This window comes from Phalacrocorax carbo, chromosome 3 (assembly GCF_963921805.1).
Source record: "Phalacrocorax carbo chromosome 3, bPhaCar2.1, whole genome shotgun sequence".
Taxonomy (NCBI): Eukaryota; Metazoa; Chordata; class Aves; order Suliformes; family Phalacrocoracidae; genus Phalacrocorax; species Phalacrocorax carbo.
The window spans coordinates 43,193,822-43,215,889 of NC_087515.1; the positions used below are offsets into that span (position 1 = coordinate 43,193,822).

Sequence of the window (22,068 nt, forward strand, 5' to 3'; positions counted from 1 at the left end):
GTTGAAAGGAAAGCTTTCCTTTGTATACATTAATATTTCTTAAATGAGACGCTTAGATGGTCCCTGGGGGATTTAGCTCATTTCACAACAAATATGGAAATTAAAGGAAGTACTCAATTTGTAAGACAATCATATTGTTTGAACAAAGATTGGTTGCAATTGCTTTTGCTCAGATCTAGCACATTTAGGCATGTTTATACCCATTACTTCTTTGCTGGAGTCTCTGTCAGAAATATGGTTCCCATTTGGGTACATGCATGATGCGGTGTTAGACTGCTTCCCATGGTCTGGCCAACTGGCACTGCTTGTGACTGTCTGGGGACCTCTGCAGAAATGTCAATTAGCAATAAAAGTTCTGCAAACAAGCATTAGGCCATTTTCTTATACCTCCCCTGCTGCTGCTCGCAGTCACACAGTAATGTCCAGAGCTAAAAAAAATAGATGTTATGAGCTTCTGCAGCTCCTCCATTGCTCTTTTAGTGTGGTGTTTTTCTGGACACACTCTCACATGGAATGTGGAATGTCAAATTGAAAATAGAGGATTTAGCCATTGGTATCCCTTCTTAAAGGGATGCTTTTCAGGTTGGAATGCCCATAGCTTGCATCTAATTCCTCTTGGGCTAAACATCCTTGCTTTTGGTTCCTGTTTGTGCTTTTCTCTCGGGTGGCATTTCTGCAGGTGACTTGGGAATCTCTTAGCTCCTGAGCTTCTGGGTGTCATCCACACAGCTCAGAGGGACTCAGCAAACATTATTTATTATTTCTGTCCTCTGGTTTGTTTTTTTTTTTACTTGCAATCCCCTTGATTTTAAAAAGGAAAAGTCTATATGTCTGAGCAGTGTCTGTCTTTTCTCTGGTATAAATAATTCAGGGTGCCCCATCAGAGGCTGTGTAACTCAGAGGTTTTCACAAGTGGAAATCCCTTCCCTGATTGTGCCAAAGGGAATGAGCTATGGATTTGCCCTACCTCTGGTGGAAGGAGAAGCCCAGAAGCCTTCCCAGCACTGCCATCATGCAGGCACAGAGCTGGGTGCGCGATGCACTGCCTGGAAAAAGGACGAAACAGCAATTATCACTTTGGTGACAGCCTTGCAAGGGAGATGAGAATTAACAGAGCAGTTAAATCAGGGACCAGAGAGTGTGCCTGTTTGCTGCTCTGCAGCACCACCTGGAAAAGAATGTCTTGATGATGAAGGACAGGAGAAGGGCTTGGGCTAAACCTGTCTTCCATTAAGCAAGTGCTTAGGTACTAGGTGCGATATTTCCCAGTAGCACCCACAAGGCTGAGATGTGTCTTCACGATCCTTTTTCCTACTTGAACATGATGCATCTCCTAACCTAGGGCTACATCTCTGATGCATGTCATCCATCTGGTATTGAGTTTGTCAGGCAGCACGGCATTTTGGCTGCAAGCTGGCATGTGCTTTTTGAGCACTCTCAGCAGTCAGGTGCTGTGTAGATCTGGTATATAGCACTCCTTTGCATGGAGGTACTTCCTCCTGTTTAAAATAGTCTTACAAAGCCAGTGTGCTTCAGAAATTAAGGGTGCTGTGGGCACAGCCGTGCATTTTACTTGGCTTAACTCATTTGTTCTTTTAATCATTCATTATCCAGTTGTGAGCAACTTTGAAATGCTGTTTCTCAGCAAGACACATTCACCCCTATCACTCAGATATGCCCAAAGCCAGTTTCCTGCAGGACTTGGCTTTTTTTTTTTTCTTTAATTTATAGGATTTCAGAGTTGCTTTATGATTAGGCCAGGATCACTAGCAGTCAAATCGGTCATAATCCAAAGGTGTTTGAGGGCATATTTTTCCTAAGCCTGGGTGCAGGCATAAAGGGCTCAGATGCAGAAGGCTTCCAGGTGCTCCACTGTTCCACACAGAAGAAAAATAATGGATGTTTTCATTAATAAAAGTGCAGGCCATCACTTATGCACTCCTAATCCTGGAGTAATTAAATGGCTGGATAGAAGGATGATTCATACCAACACTGGCTATGCTCAAAGAGTTCTGTTTCTGTATGTTTGACTATGTCTCTAGGAAGGAATTTTCTTTGTTATATCTTGTAAATAATTTATTATGCTCTTGTTAAAGAGCTGCTTTCTGGGGAAAAAAAATCGCTGTATTTGGTTATCATGGTATACCACAGAAACCTAAGGCTGACTAGTGAACGTTCAAAAGGAATGGTGTGAGATCTTGTAGAAGAGCGTTTCTGGAAAGAGGAGTCCAAGTCGAGAGGGCTCTGCCTGCGCGTGGAGATGCAGCCTTGTAGCAGGTTTAGTGTTGTGAGTTCCTGCTGCATGTGTCATGGTGTTGGGGGTTACAAAACACTCCAGCATCGGGAATTCTTCAGTTCTGTGCAAATATCAGCTTTCATCAAAAGAGCATTTTATTTTTTACTTTACTTCTCACGACTAAAGAAAAATGGTCACAAATCTGACCCTGGAGGCTCAAAAACCCAACAAAAAGAACTCAAGTTGACTTAACATTTATCTTGTGATTTATATTGAGGCTGACTTACCAATTTATACTACTTGAAAGGCCAACTTAAATAACCTGTAGCATTTATATACTACCCTTCAGATATGGATTGAAAAGCCCTTTCAGATGTGAAACTTTGTCCCTTGTGATATAATAGATTGTTACTGTGAATTTCGGCTAATTTGATCTCATTTTTCTATGGTGATTTTTCTTATTTATATTTTACTTTTCTATGAGTGATGGGGTGTACACATGCATTGCTCTTGCTGGGATCTATAGAAGCCTGCAACATCAGTGATTTCACCACAAAATTATCTGGCTGGGGACTTCACCTGCCTGAAAGTTGATCTGGAGAAGAGCATGTCTACAGAAAAGAACTGACAGCCGAGAGGTGATATGAAGAAAACCTAGCAAGGAAATCCCCCAGGAAGCTGTGTTTCTGCAGCAAAGCAGAGCAGCTCCACATATTCCCCAGATGAGTTAGCTCACATGTCTTTGAGAATATACCCTCCTTGGGAGCATACACAGCTCCCCTCTTTCTTCTGCTAAATTTTTGAACGATCTTTGCTTCAGTAATGTCAAGCTGCCTCAAGGGAAACAAATATAGGAATAAAATTATATTTGCAAGAGAAATTCGAGGAAATTCTGGCAGTAGCTGGAAGATGGTGATGTAGAACACAGGGCTGTCCTTGTCTTGGCTATGAGCTTTCTCTTTGTGTGGAGGTGAGGGGTTGGCTCTGCAGTCAAAGGACGCTCAACAGACCAGTGACTGCAGAAGCAGTTGGTGTTGATGAAAGTCTCTGCCTTTCTTCAGTTAATGTGTTGGTAAGGACTGTCAGTGCCTTCCCTGAGTGTTTTGGCTGGAAGTGCCCAGAATTTACCTCTCATCTTTATCGGGCTGGACTAAATCAAATTAGTTCATCCACGCCCCTTTTTTTATTGTGTGAACTCTAAAGAGAGCTTCCATGTTGCATTTTTGTATGAATAAACACCTAGTAGGGGAGGTTGGGATGCTCACCATGAGTTAGCTGGCCCAGGAAGGCTTGGAAGTGAGCAAACCTAACCTCGCAGCTAATCCCCTAGCCAGACTCTTAGCATCTCATCACGCAGCTCTTCTTTCCCGACTTGCTCAGAAATAACAAGCATACTTTTCATAGAAATCATAGAATCGTTTAGGTTGGAAAACACTTTTAAGATCATCAAGTCCAACTCTTAACCTAGCACTCCCAAGTCCACCACTAAATCATGTCCCTAAGCACCATATCTACATGTCTTTAAAATGCTTCCAGGCTGGTAACTCAACCGCTTCCCTGGGCAGCCTGTTCCAGTGCTTGAAAAACCCTTCTGGTGAAGGAATTTTTCTAAACCTCCCCTGATGCAACTTGAGGCTGTTTCCTCTTGTTATCACCTGTTACTTGGGAGAAGAGACCAACTCCACTTTGCTACCTTTCAGGTAGTAGAGAGTGACAAGGTCTCCCCTCAGCCTCCTCTTCTGCAGGCTAAACAATGCCGGCTGCCTCAGCTTCGTCACATTTGTGCTCTAGACCACTCACCAGCTTTGTTGCCCTTCATTGGACATGCTCCAGTACCAAAATGTCTGGCTTGTAGTGAGGGGCCCAAAACTGAACACAGTATTCAAGGTGTGGCCTCACCAGGGCATAGTTCAGAGGGATGATCGCTTCCTTAATCCTGCTGGCCACACTATTCCTGATACAAGTCAGGATGCTCTTTGCCGCTTGGGCACACTGCTGGCTCATGTTCAGCCAGCTGTCAACCAGCACCCCCAGGTCCTTCTGCCCTGGGCAGCTTTCCAGCCACTCTTCCCCAAGCCTGTAGCGTTGCATGGGGTTGTTGTGACCCAATTGCAGGACAAGGCTTGGCCTTGTTGAACCTTGTTAAAACTGGCCTCAGCCCATCGATCCAACCTGTCCAGGTCCCTCTGTAGAGCCTTCCTATCCTTAAGCAGATCAACACTCCTACCCAACTTGGTGTCATCTGTAACTTACTGAGGGTGCATTCAATCCCCTTGTCCAGGTCATTGATGAAGATAGTAAACAGACTGGCCCCAACGCTGAGCCCTGGGGGACACTGCTTGTGACTGGATTTAACTCCATTCACTACAACTGTCTGGGCTTGGCCAGCCAGACAGCCAGTTTTTTACCCAGCAAAGAGTATACCTGTCCAAGCCATGTCCTGCCAGCTTCCCTAGGAGAATGCTGTAGGAGACAGTGTCAAAGGCCTTACTGAAGTCCAGGTATACAGCACCCACAGCCTTTCCTTCATCATCTAGACAGGTCACCTGGTCATAGAAGGAGATCACGTTAGTCAAGCAGGACCTGCCTTTCATGAACCCATGCTGACTGGGCCTGATCCCCTGGTGGTCCTGTATGTGCTGTGTAATGGCACTTGGGATGATCTGCTTCATAACATTCCTATAATTTTCCACTGAGAGATAATTTATAGGGCAGACAAGCTTATAGCAGCAGTAAGAGCTAAGCAAAACATTCCAGAAATCTCACTGCTATATGGTAAATGTAGCACCAATTGCCTGTATGCTGATATTGTCATCTCTTGCTTCACTGTAAATATTTTTCCCTGCTACCATTTAGGAGGAAATTTCCCTCCTGCATAGGCATGAGCTGGTTCAGCAGAACTGTCTTGCCAAAAATCTTGTCTTCTATTGCTTTGTTTTACCACCCCCCAACACACACCTTGTGCACCCCCAACAGAGTAACTGTTTCAGGAATCAACATGTGACCATCTATCTCTTCAATATTGAGCTCCATTCCACTTCAATTTTTCCCAGCTCCTCAAGGTTTTTTAGTTCTTGCCGTTTAATGCTATGATCTACCTCTATGTTGATACAGCCTCTGATTTGCAGTTCATATCTTGCTTCCCTATGGATATTATGTCTGTTGAGCAAACCCTGTTGCCTCCACCTGTCCCTCAAGTGTCCCAGATAAGGCACTGGGGAGAAGATGAGGAAATACTCACTGGGGAGCTGCTAAGGGATTTATGCAGTGATATTCTGAGCATGTGTTTGAGAAGTATGTTTGTCAGGATTATGTTTAGAATCAACCTACCTCAGAGCATATGAAAAAACCAACTGATTTATGAGAACATGCATTTAAAAAACAAAGCACAGAAATGTGTCTGTGTGTGAATACATTACTTACACTCCCAGGGCTCAGTTCATGTGTGTGCCTGTATGTGTACTCCACCAGGTAGGTGCAAACCTATTAATAACTCTGCGTGCAGAAGAGAGTTGCCTGCAAGGTTTTGCAGGAGTGTGAGGCAGTTCCCTTTGCAACTGTGAGTTACAGCTGTAATAGGCTGCGCTTGCTCCCCATGCTCACCTGGCAAACAGAGCCCAGGATGTGCTTGGGGGAAGGGGTGATTCAGTGTGAGAATAATTAAGGCAGATTCAGTCTGCAAAATCAATTTAGGAGAGCGCTCCAATTACTGCCTCTCTGCTCCTCGCTGAATCTCCTCCTGGATAAAAGCACGAGATAGAGATGGCAGGAGCCAGGCAAACATCCCTTTGTCTGCTGAGATTAAGCTGTGATTTGCCTGCACAGCCAAGGTGAACAATGTGATCAGACTAGAGAAAACAGTAGAGTGTGGCACAGCTGTGGGAAAGATGAGAGGAGAGTTTTGAAGGCTGGAGTTCTCCCAGCAAATGACTGGGATGAGATGAAGGGATGAGATCAGTGGCCAGATGAAGTGCAGAAGTTGATAAAATCCTCAGACTTCAGAAGATTTACCTGAACCTGTTAAAATGCAGCAGGTTTTCCTCACTGGGACCACATGAATGAAAGCACGATTGGCAGAGCAGCCAAGCCTTTCACCTAAAAGTAAAATTAGGAAGGCATAAAAAGTAAGCGATGCTGATCCTTGAAAAGCCCATGCAAATAACTCTGAGGCAAGAACAGCAGAAGGGATCTCTCTGTGAAGGCAGTGTGAATGCTGAATCAGTGCTATTAACAGGGAGGGTGGTAAAAGGCCTTGCTGTCCTGCTAGAAGCAAAGCGCTGCGGTTGGTGCCCACCTCATTACGCTAGTTTTGGCACTGGGAGGCATGCAGGGAAAGGTGAATGTGTTCCACTTAATATTTGCTAATGATTTGGTCGGAAACCTGACTTAGGTTTATTGAGATGTTCTGAATCCCTTTGCTCTGTGAACAGGAGCTAAGATTTTTCACGACTGTGCTGTCGGCATTGCTCACCTCCAGGGATGTAACTGTGTCCTTGCTCCGTACAGCAGGACTGTAAATCACTACAGCAGCATTCATGCTGCTAGCATCGGAAACCAATGAAACATTTGTATTTTCCCCTATTGTCTTGTATCAGCCAGGCTTTCTTTGGATTGCTTTTTCTTTTTAAATTTCTTAGATCCTCTGATTGTTGTATTATGTACATTTAACTCAAAAATAATGCTTTGTAATTAATGTCAGCAGAATTCACCATACTTTGCAAGAAGACCATTAACATGTACAGCGAGGAATCCAGCACAGGGACTGATAAAAATAAGAAGTCAGAGAGCTTAGGATGGGGAGGCTTAATTAGTCTGTGAGGTTTTTCTTTAAAATTCTTTAAAAATTAGAGATCCTCTCCAGGAGTTTATTATGGGCTCCTAAGTGACTTTCAGTTAGGAGCTTAAGGGTTTGACCCAAATCTTGTCCTTGTTATACCTTAGAGAGATTGCAACATTAAGTGCAGGTAAGCCTGGAAGCTTACCTTGCAAGATGAATCTTGCAAGAAGTTGACCCAACTCCAAAGCCAACACGGTCAAAATCTCCTCCCTTGCAGAAATACAGAGACTTTGAAGCCAAATTCTTGGTTTAGGACAGGTACTTTGGAAAGAGGGCTTTGTTCTGCTGTGTAGCTGAGCCTGCTGTGGAAAAAAAAGGAAAATAAGACTATAGGCTGCTTTCCCAAGTTTACGCATTAAAGGCGGTATAACTGGAGGCTGCAGATGAAAGGCTGAATTTGTTTAGTCACTATCTCCTGGGAAATGACCAGAGTCTTTGAGGAATGCTGCAGATCTCTAGGCAGGTACTTGTTGTCCCTCTGGACGCTTGGCAAATTGGCTTTTTAGAATTTTAGGTTGTTCCTAAGAATATAAATAGGAGAAAATCACGTTTGTGAGAAGGTAAGACTTCCACAGAGCGTGGGGGTAGCCAAGCTCACGGCTGAAGCATTGAACACCAACCAGTGGGGTGGAAAACAGGCAAATAACCTCAAGCCTTCTGAAACCCAGGATATCAGTAGCATTTTCTTTCTTATTTTATGTGCATGTGAAGAAATTAATTACTTAACCAAACTGCACTGCAATTTAATTCAGTCAGATAACAGCCTTGGAATTCAAACAGGGACATGATTTTTTCCATTACTATGTTTGTGTTTCCCAGTGTGGCATGGACCAGCCAGAGGAACTGCTTGACCTTTGGCCCTTGCCAGGGGCTGATAGAGCAAAGGCTGTCTTAAATATATAATTGGAAGACCTGGAAGTTGCTGGAGGCTGAGTGAGATGATGAGAGAAGCCCATTTGTACTGGCAGAGGTATGGGAAGGTTCGTTCAGACCTTTGCCTATTGACCTGTCTCATCCCAAAGCGACATTAGTCTGGGATCTCTAGACTTACCTCACTCTAGTTTGGGCAGTGTTGGAAAGCCTTTTATCACTTGCTCACTTTCAAAACTAGGTGAGAGCTTTCCTACTTCAGGGCTCTGGCAGTGCAGCATCCTGGGCAGAAACCACCCAAGCACCCTTCCCCTTTTCACTTGCCAGCCCTGCTGCCTTCCAACCTGCAGCAAAGAGCCCATGGCACTGGCCCAGCAATGACCTGTGGCATTCAGTGACCCCTCTCATAGCAAAACAAAGCTTTGTCAGTTACTGCCATGTTTAGGTTGTCTGCTTTGTTTTCCACCCTAAGTGGCTTGTTCAGAGTCTGGTTAATTAAGCGTCTGGGCACAGCAAACTCCTCAGTTAATTCAGTTCATGCTGAGGGATATTTTTCACCAGGTAGGATACGCTCAAATTTCCCAAGTATTCTTCTGCAACAGAGGCTTTACATATTCTTCCTGGTTTTCTGATTCTCCAAGTGTCTTTCTGAAAATGGCACTTTTAGCTAAGGGAGGCTGCCTTCCTAGGCACTCCTGGTATCTTGGTGATGTTACCACTTTTCCCTCAGTTTAACAAGTGTGTTCTCAATATGTCTACTCCTCACGTTTCTCTCTTTTTCCTGAATCTCTTTGGGTAGCATCCCTTCCCCTCCCCCCCCCCCCCCCCCCCCCAACTTTCTTCTTTCTCTCCTTCACACACAAGCTGACTAGCTAACCTTGATGCCTCCTTGTTTCTTAAGTTCATCTGCACTGAGCAGGTTGGGTTTCTTTTGATTCCAGTTGAAAAAGGACAACAAGCAGGGACCAGATTGACGTCAGCCTTGCATTTATACAAAGACAGAAAACTCCAGCCAACATGGCAATTAGAGATCAGGGAGATGATTGATTAATGCCAAATGGGAGAGCTGCACAGAAATGTTTGCATTAAGCACTTACTGTTAATTATTCATTCTGACCTGGCAGACCCTATCTTCAGCTTGACATCCCAAGATACAGAGAAGCTGCAGAGTTCCCTGTGGGTGGAGGAGACACGGAGAGGTGAAGAACAAGGTAGCACCTCATGTTTTACTGTCTCCTACTGCCACAGAGGATTTTGACAGGGTCAAATTGCTGTTTTTCTTCTGCAGTCTTGAGGAATTTTGTTGCAGGGAGAGATTTATGAGCTGGGCAGACATTTTACATGGGCCGCCTCTGGCAGCAGTAATCACAAGCGGGTTTTGCTGGGATATTCCCCCCCACCCCACCCTGGTAAGACTGGTCTCTGTAAGGATACAGGTATATACCGAACTTCACATTAAGGAAAAACGGCATTCATGTTGGAGGAGCCAGCAGGAGGAAGCAGGAATGGGGACCTAAATACAAACAAAATACATTTTATTAGTATTCTACTGCTCTCTAACCCTTAGAAAAAAGATGTTAATGGTGTCTGTTGTTGTTTTGTCCCATGCATTTTGTGTCCTTTCTCCTGTTCACAGAGTTGGCCATGTCCATGTGCCAAACCAAAGTGTTTTAGTGTATAAAAGCCTGCAGCAAACAGCAATATCTTTGCATCATATATGAATATGAGATACATAGTCACTGCTTCACCCTGGCTTTAGGTACCTTTTTATGCAACTCTGGCCTGTTCCCCACATGCCCGTTGTGCACATTTGCTTCCAGATCCTGTGGTTATGTGAAATAGTCCTTATCTCCTGGCCTGCTCTGTAAGAGTTGTTTTTTTTTTTAAGTTTAAAATGGTGTAACCCATCTAATGGATGAGGTGGAAACTTCATTGACTGATTTACCCAGGAGAGATGTGTGAAGCTCGTCACACATAAATTTTAAATTATATCTTGAGTACCTTTACTCTGAGCACTGTCATTGTCCTCCAAGAGGATGTATAAATTGCTTTTTCATTTTATTTGGTGTGGCAAAAAGCCAGGAATCTATCATTCTTCAAATCCTGAGCAGTGGTGATGGGTCAAAGCAATCTAACGTGAAGGTTATTATCACCAAGTGTGTGGGTTAGCACGGTTGAAGAAAATAATGTATTTGCCTGAATTAACACAAAAGTGCATCCTGACACAGAAACTCTGTTCTCTGAAGACTTTTTTTGATTCAGGAACTCCTGTGAACGTCATTGATTATCTCAGTCCTTGATTTCCCATGAGTGACACAGAAGACAAATTAAGTTTATGGTAAAAAGTCTTCTAAAGATTGTGTAAATCTTTCTACTAATTCTGTTAATAAAATACATGGGATAAGCTAAAGTGGTGCATACTGGATGAAAGTGGACTGCACAGTCAAACCATACAGGGGGTGAATTTTGACTTGCTTATAAAAAAATGAACACTAACGTCAGAACTTGCTTTTTTCCCAGCCCAAGTATGTTGAAAAAAGGTGCTGGTCCATAATTTCTATGGTGACCAGTGCTCTTACACCACACGCCAAGCAGGTCAAGGAAGTCAGTAGTGCCATGCTCCAGATCTGGTGCCCCACCAGCCTGGAGATCTCCCACCACCAAAGGTTTGCAGGGCATCTTACTGTGGGTGACGGGCACATCAAGGCTTACCTTAGTGACCCTTTAGTTTTACCAGCCTGAGGTGTACATCAGCCAATGCATATAGCATAGATCCCCCTTGCAGAGCTTCTTTGTGCGTAGCAACAGCTGCATGACCTGAAGTGACCAAGCGATGGATGGTTACCCTTCTTGTATTCCTGCTGCACCCCAGACTGCTCTTCCCCATCTTCCCAAGCCTGATATAGGAGAGAGCACAGAGCCGTGAGGCTGTGTGGCAGTGCCAATGCTGTGAAAGAGAAAAAAGAGGCAGGAGAGGAAACCATTGTTTAATTCTCCCATCTGAACACCTTCCTGCCCCAAGGCACACACACATGCACCTAAATTTGTGTGACATGGGTATCCCAAGACAGGCAATGAGATACGCTCGATACGCAGTTAGGGCTTACTCAATGCATGGATGATTAGTAACTGCATTTGTACTAGCGCAAATTGAGGAAGAAATGGAGACATTGTCTTTTAATACAAAAAAGCTTTGACTAGTTGGCTAGGATTTTAGTTTATTTTGTAATATGTATAATTTCATAGATGTGTGTGTGCATATATATGTATATATGACACCTGTATGAATCTGACATACTGATGAGGTTGAGGCCTTAACATCTGAGCTGAAAGAGGTTAGAATAAGGCAAATACAAATTATTTCTGATGTCCATGTATTTTTACTAATAGTACACTGTGGTTAAAACAGGGTTTATGTCTTTTAATGCACTGAGAATGCTACTAGTCTCCACAACAGCTGCAAAGTCGGTGAGCTTTGTTGCCCTATTGCCTAAAACTAATGGATTTTTCTTTACTTGTTTAGAGCTTTCTGTGTTGGCAAGAAATGAACAAGATATGTTATACACTGATCAGATCTAAAGGCTGTTAGAAACAGTGAAAAGATGACCACTGACTGCTGAGCCTTGGATGAGACCCGGATATTTTCTTGGAGACAATTTGTGTGGCGGTTCAATCCCATTTATGTTATGTTCCTCTCTGGTTTATGGTTCTTTTTTGATTTGGTTCAGTAAAGGACCAGATAAGGACCGGAGTTGAGCTGGTCTGCTCATCCCACTCTGTATCCCAGCTCCTGGCCAAAGGTTTGCTTCTTGCAGGACGAGGGTTTTGCTGAAGCCAGGAAACCACGCTGGCTGTGTGCCACTTCCCTCCTTTCTACTCTCTGTGCAGGTCCCACCCTGCTCCAGCTCTTGGCTCATCAAAGGTGTTATCTATCCTCACTGTTTTGCAACACCTTACGAACAATCAGCGGAGCATAAATCTATGGAGTTGTCTCCTTTGATGTTAACAATGGAGATGGGCTATTTATTTTCAGGCCATTGCTGGCCACCTGCCACTGGGCTTTATGATTTGCATGAGGTTGATGGCCAGCCTGCAAGTTCTCTGGCCAATTTTGAAGCATCGCTTTGAATTTTGGGGCTTACATTCCTTTCAGATTTCTTCTGCCCCTCTCCTGGCAAGATTTTCCAAGGCTGGCTGCAGAGTGGAAGGAGTGTGGGGAGATTCTCTTCTGGATTTCTCTTAACTTTTAATTAATGAGTGAAGTTTCTTTCTGGCTTGGGTTCTTTTTAGCTTCAGTGCCACTGTCTCATTAATTGCAGCCAGTTTAATTAATTGTCTCATTAATTGCACCCAAGTGTCAGCTGGTATGTGCTTTTTTCTCTCTTTTGTCAGCATAATGAGAGAGTATTCACTGACTATCATGTTGCTCAAACATACTCCTTTGTGTTGTTTCCTCTGTTGTGTAGCTATATCTCATGGGTCTTTGGCTGAACTTTGGCTTCTGCAATGGGGAAAAGCAACTAGGGGTGAGGGTTTGTCCTTGGTGCTAAATAAAAACGTGACTTGGGATATAAAAGTGTTTCTGGGAAGGATTTGAAGGCTGATGATGGTGTGTTTCCTTGGCAATCCAGGACCTGCTACCCATGCACAGCACTCAGCTTGGTGACAGCAAGGCAAGCGCATTGCCCTGATGCAGTGAGCAGGGCTGGGCATTTTGGGGTATATTATTAGTGCCCAGGGTGGCCTTCTCTGGCCACTGCGAGGGATGTTAGGGACCACTTGAGGGTTAGGTGGTGTAGCATGAGCCTCCGTGGGGCTGAACGCTTGCTTGCCTCGCTGGAGAAACCCCAAACCCTCGTTGTGGCTCATCAGTGGCTTCTTCCTTTGCCTTCATTGAGTAATGGCCTGGGAATGGCCAGCCTGGAGGGGTGGGACAGGAGCCTTTGTGTGAAAGCATCAGACTCCCAGTTCTGGTGAATATTTTTCATAATGTTTCCCTAAGTCTCAAAACCAAATTGCTTGTTTCTGGTTGTGTGAAGTGTCTCACTCAAATCAGTTATGCAGCAAAATCAAATGAGGGTGAGGTTTCTTAGGTAGTCTGTGACCTACAAAAATACTGCTACCTTATGCATGGATTCAGCCTCATTTATTTTCCCAATCTGGTATGTAAGGCAAGAGCAACCCCTGCCTATTATAAACAAAAACTGAGGCAAGGGAAAACTCAAACCAGCCAAGCCCTTCCCTCCTCCAGCATCAAACCACTGAGCACCCAGGCTGGCCTGCATCCCTCTGTCCCACCAGGGCATCTGCTTGCCACTCCGAACTGTATTTCTGGTGTGTGGTCCTATCCCTTTTCTTCCTTTTTCCCCTAATTTGGAGGTGGAGCCTCATGCAAGGATGTAAGTTACAGTTCATCTCCACTATGTGTTTCTCTGTCTTCTCTCTGTCATCAAAGGGAGCAGATGGAAAACTTTGCAGAGGCAACAGACATTTCTGTTCCCTGCTGCAAGTCAGGAGGGGGCTCAGGTGTTATCTCTCATATTCTGTGCTGCAGTTAACTGGATTTGTCCAGGGGATTTGGGAAGAAAAAATGCCATTGCCAGGCATCTGCGTAGGGGTAATTTGTCTTTATATGTTTTTGGTGTTATTGATGAGAGAGGGAGATGAATGCTTAATTAGGGAATTAACCATATTTTAAAAGATTAAGTTGTCTTTGAACTCATCAAAAACAAAAAAAATGCTGCAAACTCTTTGAAAGAAATCTCTTTTGTTAATACGAATGAAAGTCTGAACAGTTAGAATAAAAGATGAGCGTAGTTACTAGATAAACCTAAGACTAGGCTTTCCCTATAGAAGTACTGCTTTCCCTTGCTGTGTCAGTCTCATGTACTGGTCCTGTTTTCTTCTCTTCACAGAGTTACTCCATCCATACATGCAGGTAACCCTGATTCACACAGCGCTTGGCTTTGCTCCTGGAGTCCTCTGTTATCTAATACCTGCTAGCCAGAGTGATGCAGATTATTTTATGTCACCCAAGCACTTTCATGGGGAAATGGGAGCTTGAGCATATGCAGCAGTGAAAGGTAGTTGCTAGTATCTCACAGTGATACGGAAACCATCTGTCTGATGCAGTGCTTCTCACAGCCATAAGCTAAGTTACACCTCAGATCGTTACGTTAATCAAAGGTTAATTTATCCTTCTTCCATTAACAAGGATGAATCCACTTTGGCATGTGAGAAGGAATTAACGTTTTTTCCTGGGATGAGCACCAGGACCAGATGTGTGTGCACACACCTGATACTCCTATGTGCATCCCTTATTTAAGGTGTTAAAAATGTTCACCTTTTATGAGCAGAAAGTAGCATAGTACAAACTGTGGTAATATTTTTTGCCTTCTATGAGCTAAAACCAGATATTGGTGGTTTTTCTCCTGAATTCTTGCCTGGCACTTCATGGAGATTCTCTAATTCAAATTGACAGGTGCTTGTACAGCAGGCTGAAATGCCAAATACAAGCTACAGTTTTACATCTTTATGCATGTATGAATGGAATATGAATTATTTCAAATTTGTTGTGGGAGTGGTAGGGAGTTAGACGATGTGGACTACTTTTTTTTTTTGTTTCTGATGCACTACATCTACCCCTCATAAACCTCAAAGAGGTATTAGTGATTTCCATTTGCAGCAAAGCAACAGCTCTGATGCTTCTCTAATATTTGCCAGCGATTGGCTGGAAATGGGGAATGATTTTTGACTCTGAAATGGCACACTCACACTCAGCCCCCAGGCCTTGCTTCAAGGCTGCATGTAGGAGAGGGATGGCATGCAGCTGCATGTCTGTGGAGGTTCACTGGCCCTGGGGCGATCCCACAGTCTCATCTCCTGCATGTCTCAAGCGATGATTTAATTTCACTCGTGGCAGTAAAGGCTGTTACTGGTTTCTTGCAGGAATAGCAGCTTCTGCAAACCTATCCCACGTGGGTGCTCCCCCAGTGCTCGTGTGCAGGTGGGTCTGTCGCGGGGGGCTCATGGCCAGGCTCAGCGTGACACAGGGACCCTCAGGGGTTGCGGATGAGACCCTGGGCACTGTGCAGCTTCTGAGTGCACAGGGAGGACAGGCAGTTCCCAGGGCAGGGGGGCTTCCAAAACAAACATGTTTGGAGGGATGAGAGTGCAAGCAGGTGCCCATCCATCCCGCAAGTAACTCCGCTGTTGGGTGCTCCTTTGCGAAAGCCCCGTTTCAAGTCCCCACGTCCAGGGGTTCCAAGTGTCCTCATGTGACATCCCAGTGGAGCCCAGAAGAGGGGACCCATGTGCACTTCTGCACCTGAGCTCTCTTTTCTCCTGCGAGCCTTTTTCAGGCAAAGAACTGTTCCCTGCATTGGATGTGGCAACCAACCTGCAGAGATATCTGCAGGACTGTGGGGGAATAGACAGGGATCGGCGACCGAAGATTACGGGATGTGACGGAAAGATAGACTCCTCCCCATAGGAGTGGCAGGAACAGGAACCGCAAGAGCTATATAAGCGTGTGACGCAGCTAAATAGACAGACATTTTGCATCCATCATATTGATGTCTGTGCATCACTGTCCCCAGGGTGGGTAGAGCCCTGTGTCCCGGAGGTATGCGGCCCAAGGTAAGTTCTCCCGTAGAAGCGTACAGCTACACAGGACAAATCCCAAATGTTTGCAAGTGTGCTGGGACTTGCCTTTGGAGCTGTTGTCACTTGTGTGCTGAAAAAATAAAAAGAAAACAAATGAAAAAAAGAGAAAAAGCAGCACAGCTTCACTGAAACCCAACAAAACAGCTATGTTTGACTGGAAAATTGGAGCAATAATTGGCACCTCATTTGCTGTATATAGCTACAGGAAGAGCTTTTTAGGCTGATTCATTGCTTGTTAACACCTTTGTAAATTGAGGGTTATGGCCATGAATTTACCCAGATGTGCACTGGAATGAATCCCTTTGAGTCTACTCCTTAAGCTAATAGAGCATCCTTGGTAATCCTTGGTCATGCTAAGAGAGCTGAAGGCAGATTTGTCTCTCGAAAACGGGGGTGATGCTTGTGTACAGCAGCTGGGCCTCATCTCTCAGGCAGCATTCCTGAAGGCCATATCCTTTGGGGCAGATTATTACTTTAGGATCATTGCAGCTGTATGTGTTATTTAGCACAAGCAAATAAAACAGTTTCTGATATGTATCCATCGGCATGAGATCACAGAAGGGAATGAAAGCTGGGTTTTATTCTTTAATGGAAGCTGCTAACAAGGTGTTCCTACTGTACGAAAGCTGCTGTGCTGCTGGAAGTCCCTCACCTCAGTGGGAATGATGTTTTCATCTCCTTCCCCTCAAAGGTATGGTTGTGGCTGCATTTCCCATAGAACTAATTATGTAGAATTGTTTAAATGAGCCATAAAATGAAAAGGCTGAAGGGGAGACGCAATAGGTATCCTTACCACTGGAATGTTGCTGGTTCTGTTTGTAAAGCAGGGCTTAGTCAAGGCATAAGCTCTGTCCCCACCCATAGACCAAACTAGGCTGAAATTAAAGGTGTTTAAGTTACATCCAAGGGGTCCTTTTGAGTGAGCCCTGTGCACTGGCCACGAGCTCGTCCCTGCACTCCACAGAAAACTAATTCCCATTTGTTTGCCCACTAAGGAAAACCGAAATCAGTGGGGCAGTTTTATGAGACAGCTAAATCCATGGGTAGTGGTCCTCCCTCCAAGCTCAGTATTCTCTGTGGGCAATACAATGATTAATTAAAATACCCTGACCCTTTCAATTAGAGTTTTGAAAGTGCTTCCTAAGTGTTAATTAAGTGCAGCAATGCCATACGAGCCAGACAACATATTACCAGCCCCAGTTTGCAGACAGGAAACCCCTAGTTTGATAAAAGAGCCTGATTTGAAAACCAGACCTGAAATCCTCATCCTGTGCAAATCAACGTTCAAAGTCTCTTAAAGTTCAGTAGGACTGAGTTTTTACTTCAGGCACCTCCTGTCCCCAATAACCCTCACAAACAAACATCTAGTTCAAAATGTGAAGTAGAAGAAAGTTTGTTATGCTGTCCTCAGACTTGCTTCAACACTTTGAATAATTTTCCAATAACTTGTGTTGAGGCACCTGTAATTACTGCCAGTTTAATTTAGAGTAGGTATTTACCAATCAAATTGTATCTGACACAGTTCTTGAAAGGATAGAAGTTATCTTAAAAAAAAAAAATCGTTATGCGCATCAGTAATATTTCAAAAATCAATGTTGTTTAGCAAGCCATATTGACCTTCTTAGAAGCTGAGATTTTTTTAATGACACCTCTGAAATAAGATTAAAACCTTTCATTATACCTTTAGAATTACTTTAAAATAAATAAAAAAAACCCAAAGCATTTCTTATTGATTTAAAAGTATGTCGCGTCTCATTATAATAACAGTCTTTAAATCCAAACAAATCAAATTACAAAACATCCCATCCTCCTTTATTATTTTCTGCATCGGGGTGAAGTTAAGCTTTGACATATATTTTGCAAATGCTTTATTAATGATACCTCCACTGTTTTTTTGTTGTTGTTGTTGTTTGTTTCTCCTTTTGGTGTGCCTACAGTATTAAGCTCCCAAGGCCTCAGTAGAGATGGTTAATAAGCGTTGTTATTTTGGCACATGAATCTATGCAGCAAGTAATGCCGCTTTTTTAGTGCCAGCATTGACATCTGTTGCTCATGAATCATTGCTCATCTTTAGAGCACATAACTGAGGATTTGTTTAAGTAAAATTAAAAAAAGCTATTCACAGTGGGAGAAACTAATATAGAAAAAAGTTTTCAGCTCCACAAGGATGAAGGAGCATCCACCTGCTGAAATGTGTCACAAGCTCCTGCAAAAGCCCACCCCAGGCCCTGGAGCATGTGCAAATGTGTCAGGAGGCAGGCAAAGAGAAAATAAATGTCTGGGGAGATTCAGCTGGTTTTCAGGTTTTCTTTTGGGGTTTTAGCTGCTCTGGACCAATCTGGCTTTTAGGTTCTGTCTGTACATTGCTGGGATGTCCCCAGGTGTCTGGTGTACCAGACAATGTGATGCTACAAACATAAATGAGATGATGTTAAAATAAGCAATACAAGCAGGGTTTTTTCCCCAGGGGGATCTCTGGGGGAGAAGTAGGGGGAGACGCTGAAAATATTTGTTCAGTATGCCATTGGCAAGTAGTTGGGAATGAAAAAAAAGTGGAATTTTGTCACTTATTTTTTGTTTGTTTGTTTCAAAATGGATTTTTTTACTTAAATATTACTTTAAAATCTGTTCTCTGATACTAGCTTTAAAACAGTGAACAGGTTAAATGGAGGAAAGAGCATGGGGGAAAAGCAAAACGGAAAAAAAAGAGCAAGCAAGAGATGGGCAAGATGAAGCTGCCATTCGAGAGGTGCAAGTTAATCAGGGAGCGAGGAAGCATCATCAGATGAGCTTCACTGAGATGCAGGTTTTTATGTTTTTCCTTTTCTCTTGCAGCACCAAATGTTTCCCACTTCAGTGCCTTGGTTGGAATTTGTGTGCTGGTGGAGGTGCAGGGTATGGCGAAAAGCCAAGGGATGGACAAAACAGCATTCCAGCACTCCTCCTCACAAGGTAAGGTAAATACACCTCTGGACAGCAATCCTGAGCTGTTGGGTCAGTTTTATTTAAATGCCTCTCTGGCTGGAGGATTTCCTGTCCAGATGTGTCCTTTGGTGGTTCCAGTGCATCCTCTCACATGCAGCCAGCCCTAGTGGGACCGGCACAGAGCAAATGGTCTCTTCCTCTACAGCCAGACCATCACTGTCCTGGGCTGCATTTGGATTTGTTGCTTTTTCCTCAGTACAATTGACCTCCAAGATGGAGTGGAGACATCCAATCTTCTTAACCCCAGACTGTTGCTGCCTGCTTAGTGGCTAGGAGCCCCAGGGCTTGGCTGTGCTGGTCTGCTGGTGTGGCAACATGCCTGCTCACAGAGCTGGCTTAATTAAGGGCCTCAGTGCCATCCCAGATCAGGCTAAGGAGGCAGCAAGAATATGCTCTGTCATCAGGCACCTTCTCCATGACCCAGCAGAGCTACAAGCACCTTTCCAACCGCTTACAAGCAGGAAAACTGTGGGGCCGTGCAGCCTTCTTGGCTGTCGGAAGCGGTTTCCTGCAATCCCAGGGATACTTTCTGATGTTGCCTCCAATATCAAGGCATAACACACACAATGTGGCAGCTTAATAGAGTTCATAAGGTCAGCTTCTTAAAAATTTGGCATGAGCCACTGGCCTCTTGACCTGGCAACCCTCTGGTTTGTTTTAGAGGTTGTGATTTACATAGCTACAAGGCCAGGTCCCTACCTAAGTTGAAAACTAAAAATGCTGCGTGCCCTTCAAGCCAGGCCTTACTCCTCCCTGGAACACGGTTACTGTTTGCACTAAAACAGTTCATGGTGTACCAGCCTTAGGGATAGGGAGGATACACCTGGGGACACAGCAGTAGGAGAAATTCTGTGATAGTCACAGACTTGCAAAAGAAATTAGCTTGGAAAGGACTTGTATTGTGTTTTGAATTATGTTTACATGTATTGTCGTATGAGTACTTTATAGTGAGACCAACCTGTTTTAGAGCCAGATGTTTGGCCAGTGATGAGTATCTCTGCTCGTCCAGCCTCAGCCCAGTGGTGTCTCGGGCAAGTCAGAGCAGCTCCAGCTGTGCTCTGGTCTTCTGTCAGCATCTTCTGCCTCCTTGCACTGGAAATGGTGTCACCAAAAAAGTAGTGTGTGTGTCAGTGTATTGTCCACTGCTGGTGTTAAAGATGGTGAAGAAACCCTCCTCATCTGAGCCCACAGGGTGAGTGCTTATCCTTCCTGTTAGATGAAAAATCCCATCCTCTTGGGGACCACAGGAGGGAAGGAGGAAGCGTTTCGCTCCCTACCACAACCATGCAAATGCAAAAACAGACTAAAGAAGCTGAAGACTGACTTTGAGGGTCCTTTGTCCTTTTATCATAGCTGTGTTCAAGAGCCATGTTGGTTCATTTCTTCACTCTCTTAAGTTTTGCTTACTCCTTCTGTGTCTTGATGTAGTGGAAAACATCTTTGAAATGTTTTTTCACATGCATGCATAAACATGCTATTGAGGTAAATGGCATGGTTGTAAAAATGAGCGTGGAGTCTTGAACCAGGATTTTTTCCCCTGAGCACTAGTGACACCAAGGTTGCTGCACCAGGACTGGTCTTGGCCAGGGACACCTTGCCCCAGAGGATGGCAGAAGAGTAAGAGCATCATGCAGTGACAACTCATACGCACAAGGAATGGGAATGAAAATCCTCAGTTAATAAAAATGCTTATCTCTTGAGAAGGAGGTTTTGAGACCCTTAATCAGAAAACTGGGTAGAAATTACTTGTGTTGTGAGCTTACCTGGATCCTCAGGGTCACATCCCCTGGTTGATGTCTGCAGAAGAAGGTGAGATAGTATGGTGTTTTCTTCTTTGTGCTGTTCACCACAGCGTGTTGACCAGGCAGACCCAGTTGCCAGTACTGCACAGAGCTTTCCCTCTGGATCTCTTGGAGGATGCTGAGCTTCATACTCTCTTTGTGTTTTCAGTTGTGCATTTGCTGACGAAAGCATTGGTTTGTACTTTAGGAGGTGTGCCTGATAGCAAAATTATTCCAGGCATGGGGTGCCATGGTTTGCAGCCTCTGTCCAGCAGTACTGACCCCCTCCATGGCCCCAGTGTATCCTGCACTGCACACACAGCACTGAGACACGTCTCTGACCACAGGGTGCTGTATCAGCTGCAGGTCTCAGATCTCTTGCTCCTCTCCTTGTTTGGCATTTTACCTGCGTTTCTGGACATGCTGTGGCAGCCACAGCAGGTACCTCCTTGCTGGTTTGCCCCCTCACCTTGTAGTACAGCCTGGTGCCAGGCATCATCCCTGCAAGCATCAACGGGTGAAGTCAGGCAACTTTGTTGCCCCTCTTAGGAGGACATGCACAGTTGCTGGCTGTATTTAAACACTCTTCTGTGAACCCAATGCAATATTTGTACCGCAGCTGGCATGCACACAAGGATGAGCAGATGCTGTCCTCACAGAGGTCAGTCAGTGGTGTGGGGACACACCAGGGCCCATCATGGTGGCCTTCAATGCTTCAGCTTCAATGCCTGACACCACATGGGCAAAGCTCATCTGCAGACAACCCAACGCCACCTCTGGTGCTGGCCTGGGGCTGTGGGGTGACCTTACACCAGAATGGCAGCCCCCCAAGCCATCCCACCCTCTGCTCCCTGGACACAAGGCAGGTCTTTGGCTCACCTCTGTCATAAGCATAGAGCCACATATGTGCAGAAACAAACACAAATCTGCCCAAGTGAGTCTCAGGAGGAACAGGCAAGTGCCAAATGTTAGTGACAAATGTTGTTGATGTTATCATGACCTTAATGGAGCTGCATTATGTAAGCTAACAATCAATTTTTATCCCACGTTTTTGTTTTGCCAATATTCAGATGTGCACAGCAGCTTTTGATCACGTAGACTATTTAATAATTTTGGCTTTTCAGGCAGATTGTAAAGTTCAGCAGGTGCAGAAAAGGTGCACTTTGTAGCCCTTTCTCACTGTGAGGGATGCCCTTATCTTTAGACATTCAGCAGTGGTCACAGCAGTCATCTCTACATTTCTGTCCTTGCAAATATGTGTCTTCTCATCATTTCTCTCCTTTGCCCAATTTGCCACAAATACCTCTGCCCCCAGCGCTATACCTCTGTGGTTTCTCTGCAATTGCTGTAGCATCTTATTTTGATCCTCCTTTTACTCCCACCAATGTAACTCCATTAATTGCTGGAGACATTGTTGATGTATTCTGCTGTATAGCAGCATATAATAAGACCAAGGACCTGAAGTGTACTGAACACAGCTTTTAAAAACTGACACGTTGTCTGGCATCATGTCTAACCTGCGCCCCTCAAGTCTCCCTTGGTGTTTGATGGTTCCAGATGGGCCAAATCGGCACCAGATAAGCCTTTTGTTCTACTGGAGAACCCCAATCATTCAGAGAAGTCAACATTTTTCTGAAAAAGCATACAGCATCTTAAAGAAGTTACATATTTGATGGAGATATAAAAAAGCATGT

At 44.4% G+C, this 22,068-nt stretch overlaps 1 protein-coding gene across 1 annotated transcript in view; it reads left to right on the plus strand.

Moving 5' to 3' along the window:
* The window catches only part of KIF16B (kinesin family member 16B), a 220,564-nt gene that overhangs the window by 149,966 nt on the left and 48,530 nt on the right, over positions 1-22,068 (plus strand). The window contains exons 28-30 of the mRNA XM_064446734.1: positions 7,893-8,043; positions 9,068-9,154; positions 18,444-18,560. The gene's annotated coding sequence lies outside the window, so the exon portion shown is untranslated. The remainder of the gene's footprint in view (positions 1-7,892; positions 8,044-9,067; positions 9,155-18,443; positions 18,561-22,068) is intronic.